The sequence below is a fragment of the Microtus ochrogaster genome, chromosome 7, assembly GCF_000317375.1.
Source record: "Microtus ochrogaster isolate Prairie Vole_2 chromosome 7, MicOch1.0, whole genome shotgun sequence".
Lineage (NCBI taxonomy): Eukaryota > Metazoa > Chordata > Mammalia > Rodentia > Cricetidae > Microtus > Microtus ochrogaster.
Genome location: NC_022014.1, coordinates 6,696,356 through 6,703,110, shown reverse-complemented (window position 1 = coordinate 6,703,110; position 6,755 = coordinate 6,696,356).

Genomic DNA, 6,755 nt, shown 5'->3' with positions numbered 1-6,755 from the left:
ACTGGACATCAGATCTGTCACCAGGCAGGGCCTTTTAGCCCATGCCCTCAGTAAACAGGACTGCCTGGAGTGGCTGGGAACAGTGGAGACAGAAGGTGTTTTCAAACTTAATCAAAAATTAATTAGAAAAAGAAACAAGGCAAAGGACAAACATCTGTGAGCAGAGGATCCACAAAGGAAAACAACCCAACATCACATTCCACTGGAGCCAGGAATGGGAGCCCGCTGAGCTGCACCAGTAGGAGCTCCAAAGAGGCTTTGAGGGGAACAGAAAGCCTGTGTTTGCTTCCCAGGGACAAATGACAACTTAGCACAGTGTTCTAAAGACACAGACGAGCAGGTTTCCCTCTGAAATCTTATACACACTAAATGGAAGCTTTGAATCCAGAAGACACTAATGAATTATCACCAGGAAAAAACAAAACAAAAAACCCAGGAAGGGATGCTTCAGAATAAAGGAGCCTGAGGCAGGAGGAAATCGCCATGGGCAGGAAAGCTGGTGATGGCTGGCTCTGAACTCAGACCACCGGGCCATTACACTACATCAGATGGAAATCAGGGAAGGGGACATGACCACTGATATGGGGCCCTGAAACTGTAGGCTTCAGACATTAGGAGACATTGAACATGGAAGTTAGAAGGTTCTAGATCTCTGCAGTGAGTATGTCTGCTCCTTAAGATACCTTCCCTGTTCCTATCCCAGTCCTCACAACACTTCCATATGAGTTTTGCTGGTGACGCTTTGACTATACTAAGTGTGTGGGGGTGGGGGCTCAGTTGGTGAAGTGCCTGTTGTTACCTGAGTTAAATCCTCAAAACCCACATAAAAGTTGGGTATGGTGGCATGTGTTTATAATCCCAATACTAAGGAGGCAGAGACAGGAGGATCCCTGGACTCACTAGCCAGCCAACATAATCCAGCTGGTGACCCCAGGAAGCACTCTCCTCTGCTGAAGGCATGTTCTTCCCTGAGTGTGACAGCTCTGGGCTGTGATACCTAGCGGTCTGTAGATATATCTCTTTTCTTTCTGTAAGGCAGGATCTTGCTATGTAGTTCAAGCTAGTCTAAAATTTATAATCCTCCTGTCTCAGTCTCTAGACTGCTAGGACGAACCTAAGCATGAGCAATGACGTTCAGTTTGCAAACCTGCCTTTTAACATGCCGTCCTTGGCCTTCTTGACTCCTTCATCCTCACCCCATGCTTTCAGGGACCCCTTGTTCTTGCAAGCCATTGGAGTCCAAGTCCTTGTCTTAGGACACACTCCAGGGATTGACTCTAAGGCAATGACATTGGGGGGGCAGGTATGCAGGATTAAAATTGAAAGGGGGTCAGGGACTTGGTAAAGAACCTTGCACTCACATTCACCCCTTCATCAATTTAGGCCTCACTGACTGGTGGCCTCAAGTCTCTTATTAGATCACAGTTGGGGGACCTTTGCTACCGTCATTTCTCAACGACATAAGCTCTGAAATCAGGACAATGAATTGCTTCTAAAGTCAAGGACCTCTTCCATACTGTGAACTCAAATCAGAAATTTTTTTAAATATGATTTTATCTCTGACCCCAAGGAGATCCCAATAGACCCTGTTCCCTCTACTTGACAGACAGCCAATGACCTAAGTCTTCCTTATTGGGTTTCTCATTACCTTAAAACTAAGGCTTGGGCAGAGGGTGGAGTGATAACCAAGGTGACACAGGTTGAAGTGAAGCCCTTGAGGCTGGTGGAATGGAAGGATCAGAAGGTAAATGTGCTTGCCATTGAGACAGAAGATATAAATTCCGTCCCACACAGTGGAAGAAGATAACTGATTTTGTCAATTTACCCTCTCACCTCTGCCCACACGCCATCACACAGGCACAATAGATGATAGATAGACGATACTTACATAGATAGACAACAGATAGATAGATAGATAGATAGATAGATAGATAGATAGATAGATAGATAGATATGATGTGGGAGTGATTTCTTATTAATAAAGAAACCGCCTAGGCCCCTTGATAGGCCAACCCTTAGGTGGGTGGAGTAAACAGAACAGAATTCTGGGAGAAAGAAGCTGAGTCAAGGAGTCGCCATGATTGTCCCCACTCCAGACAGACGCAGGTTAAGATCTTTCCTGGTAAGCCAGCTCGTGGGCTACAAAGATTAATAGAAATGGGTTAGATTAATATGTAAGAGCTAGCCAATAAGAGGCTGGAACTAATGGGGCCAGGCAGTGTTTAAAAGAATACAGTTTCCGTGTAATTATTTCGGGGCATAAGCTAAGCTAGCCATGTGGGCGGCCGGGTGCCGGGGACGCAGCTCTGCCGCTGTTATTTCAACATAGATAGATACATAGATAGATGATAGATAGATAGATAGATAGATAGATAGATAGATAGATAGATAGATGATAGATAGATAGATGATAAATATATACATATAAAAAGCAAAAAAGCAATCCCCATTGTAAAGTGCTGTGGGCGGGAAGTTAATCTCATATCATGTTGGGGTGGGATTGGGAAGTGACAGCAGTCAACCGTCAAGTTGGAGACCCAGAATTAAAGTAGGTATTATAATAAGAAAGAGAGCTTGGGTCTGGGAAGACAGTGGGGATGGCACAGACAGCAAGTGCTTGCTGTGCAAGCATGAAGTCACAAGTTCAATCCTCAGAACCAATGCAAAAAGCCAAACACTGTAGAATGCACCTGTCATCCCAGAACTGGGCAGGCAAAGATGGGTGGCTCACTAGAACTTGCTGGCCAATCAACCTAGTCTAATCTGTGAAGACAGACCAATGACAGATCCTGTCTCAAAAAACAAAACAAACAGCAACAACAAAAAAAGCAGTGGCATTCCTTAGTTACCATCTGAGGTTGCATCTGAGCTTGTCCTCTGACTTCCACATGCACACACTCACACACAGGCTCACATGCATCCACAGAAAATGATACCCATAATACTCATATCCTCATGCATGTGTGTGTGAACACACACATACACACATTCACACACACACTGAGGTTGTCCTCTGACTTCCACATGCACCCTCATACACAGGCTCACATGCATCCACAGAAAATGGCACCCATATTCTCATGCATGTGCACATGCACATGTGCATTCGCACACACACACACTCATACATACAAACCCTTACAGTCTTACAACATGTGACCCAGCTCTCTGGAGCTCCCACCCTGCCTATACCCTGGAGTTTTCTCTCCATTTCTGCCCTACATTTACTCTAAAGAGCTACCTCTTCCCAACCTACACACAATCTGTGCTTGCCTGCTAGCCTGGGGCTTCTCCCACTGGCTGGGATCATGCATATGGAGGCCAACGGTGGACAGTAGCTGTCTTCCTCTGGAACTCTTCATTTTATTTTTTGAGACAGGGTCTATCACTAGAGCTTGGGCTCACCATCTCAGCTAGACCAACTGGCCCACAAGCCCCTGAACTCACCTGTCTCCATCTCCCAGCACTGAGATTATAGACATACATAGGGCAGCTTTCCCTTATGTGGGTACCGAGAGCTGGACACACACGATCACATTTGCACTTTAAGGACTGAGATACCTCCCCAGGATGTTTGGAATGCTTTCTGATCCCAGAAAATGTCAAGCTATTGCTCTGTACTGTGCCCCGCCCCCACAGCAGGGACAAGCCAGCATCCTACTTACTCCATCTTTCATCCTCAGCCCAGGGCAAATTGTGTTGGTGATGAGAATGACTTAGGTAGCTTGTGTCTTGCACTGGGTGAAGGGCATGCTACAGGGCTATGGCCATTAACCTCTGGGACAGACAAAAGAGGCTATCATGTCCATGGAATAAACTAGAGGGAATGCTGTGGGGTATTCACCATAGAAGACTGCTCAGGCACAGATAGAAGCTGATAGAAAGTCCTTATTAGCTGGCCAGAGACTTCACTGGGTGTTCCAGATCCCAGTGTAGCAACCAAGCTTTCTCACGTGGGCTTTAAGCACAAAAACCATGTTCAGGATTGACACACTTCAGGTAGCAGTTCGCCAGAAGCAGAACTGCAGAAGCCAAAAGCAAGATTAGAACATGTAGAGACTTTCCCAGAACTATGGACTTTGATGGATTAGGTCTTTGTTTCTATTTTGTCTGGAAGTACTGTCTACGTGCTGAATTTTACAGCCTGATTGGTACTTCCATCACAGGATCCGTTGTGCTAAGATCTGGGGATCTACTTAGGTCTGAGACCCTGTTACAGCAGGAGGCTGCAAAATAATACCCATTCCCAAGATTCACCATGAGAAACCTGAGTGTTGGGACCGGGAGTCAAGTAAGCCAGGTCCTATAGCTTCAAAATATTGAAGGTATCAGTAGAGAAGACAGGAAGAACGTAGTTGGCAGCATTCTCAGGACACAGTATAAACAGCCACCCTGAAGCCCAGACCTACCTCTGATATAAACCTCAGTCATTGCCAGGACTTGAAAGCCAATGTCTATTTTACGTTATTTGGAGACAGGGTCTCATGTGACCAAGGGTGGCCTCAAACTCATGTGGCCAAGAAGGACTCTGAACTTTTCAATCTTCCTGCCTCCTCTTCCTCCTAAGACTAGGATCACAGGCCTACAGCATCATGCCTGGTTTAAGCAATGGGAATTAAACCCAGGGCCTGGTTCATGCTAGGCAAGCAGTCTACTCACTAAGTCCTATCCCCAGCCCCACTACCTCCACCTCAGTTTCTTTTTCACAAACATCTCTGATGTTCCCATAATCTGGAGGCAACTCTCAGTCCTAGGACAGGTGGTCCTGCATTGGAGCCACTATGTGAGGCAAATTGATTCTGTTTCCAGATGTTTTTCAAATGGGGAAGTTAAGAACAAGAAGTTCTTCCTCTTTTAGAACAAAAAGCAAGATGCATTGTCCCCAAGATCCTTCCTGTGCCTCCCAATGGCAGTGTTGGCCCCAGAAAGATGCTATGTGCTACCTACTTAAAAACTGCAGACTTCTCACAGAAGTGTGGTCCCCAAGTCATCATCACATTCAGTATCAGTTCCCAGATGAACTTTAGAGAACAGCCTGGTCCTCATGGCCATGTGGGCTCTCCTTTTTCCTTCTCTAAAGAAGCGTCCAGAGGTTAATATTCTCTAGGAGAATGCTGTTTCTCTCCTCTTCGTAGGACCTCACTGAGGGCATGGCTCATTCCAATGACCCTGAAACCCATGGCATTTCCTGTTAGGTCAGCCCATGGTGCTGTGTTTGTACCTGGTTGGGCATATTACCAAGGTCATTCTTTTCTCTGATTTTCTCTCAGGAAATTCCGAGCCTCAATCCAGTAGACAGCAGAGGGCCTTTTGGAACTTTCTTAGGGACCCTTGCGACTACAAGAACTGCCAAGTGTGATCCTCTCTTCATGAAACAGTGGCACCAAGACTTTGAATTAATAAGAACAAACTGAGTCTGGTGTTCATGGGACTGGCAACTGTCCTGGCTCCATACCCTGCAAGCTGTGTGCCACTTCACCTGCCCCAGATGCCATCTTTTCATCTACCAAGAAGAGGGACTCAGCTGGGTGGGTGTGAGGATTCCTGAGACAATGAGCAGAGTCTCTCTAGCTGTTGGATTGTGACAGGCAGATAACAGAGCCCAACACCACACTCTGCAGGGGTCTCACTCCTACCATTGTCCTTTCCTTCCTCATTCCTCCCCATTATGTCAAGAGTGGGGTGATAAGGAGGTGAGGATGGGGTCCCCCCAAACTTTTCTCTGGCCGCCCATCACAGATGATGCTATGATTTTAACCTTCATCAGGGCCATGTTTTCTCTAGGACATCTCATTCAGTCCTTATCACACTGCCTTCAAAAGATGGATAAGCCAAGCCAGCACTGCCTTGTGAAACTTCCAGAATAACAGTGACAGGCTATATCTGCACCGTCTTCAAGGGCTGCTGTAGACCTCTAGAATGTGCCAGCGTAAGTGAAAAACAAATCTTAAATATTATTTCATTTTAATTCATTTATACTAAGTAACTACATGTGAGCAGATTGGACAGCACCAATACAGGGTAGCAAATAAGACTTTAGCCCAAGGTCATGAACTTGGACCACTGCTTTCTTCCTTCCTTCAACTCAATCAGCCATGATGGGAGTCAGGCAGGCTGAGAGAAGTCATCACACCAAGCATGGGGACAGGTCCAGAAGGGGGAGGTCATGAATATTCAAAATGTTTTGCAAACTGTGAAGTGTATTCAGAGGGTGGGACTTAGTAAGAAACCGCCCTTGGCCAAGGCTCCTTGCCCCTCTTCCGCTGCTCTGGTAATCATTAATTAAAGCTTAGGGGATTTGGGATACAGTCTTCTGAAATTTGTGCTAAACCCTCTGTGTTATTAAAAAAAGAAAAAAAAGAATTTTGGGTAATTAGCTTTTTCCCTCTAAATACTTTCTGGGCTCATTACAAAGCAAGTTCTGGGCTAATATACCTTGTGTTGTGAGTGCCTCCCAATTCCTGCTAATTGAATTAAGCCCAATTCCCAGCAAATAAACGCTTAGTGTTCTTAACAGCAAATAACTTTCTTTCTGGAATGGGTCATTAGAAGGCCCTAATTACCAGGATCTAGACACAGAAAGCAAACTGCCTTTGTAAGGCTCCCTGACAATGACGGCTCTGTTAAGATCAAAGTCGCTTGGCGCCCTTGGAGTCATCTGCCTTTTTCTTTTCATTCCACTTCAAAATGTTTAACAATGACTAATCAGGTTTCTAAGATGGCAGAGAAAAGCCAACCTCCTCCCCCAACTCAAG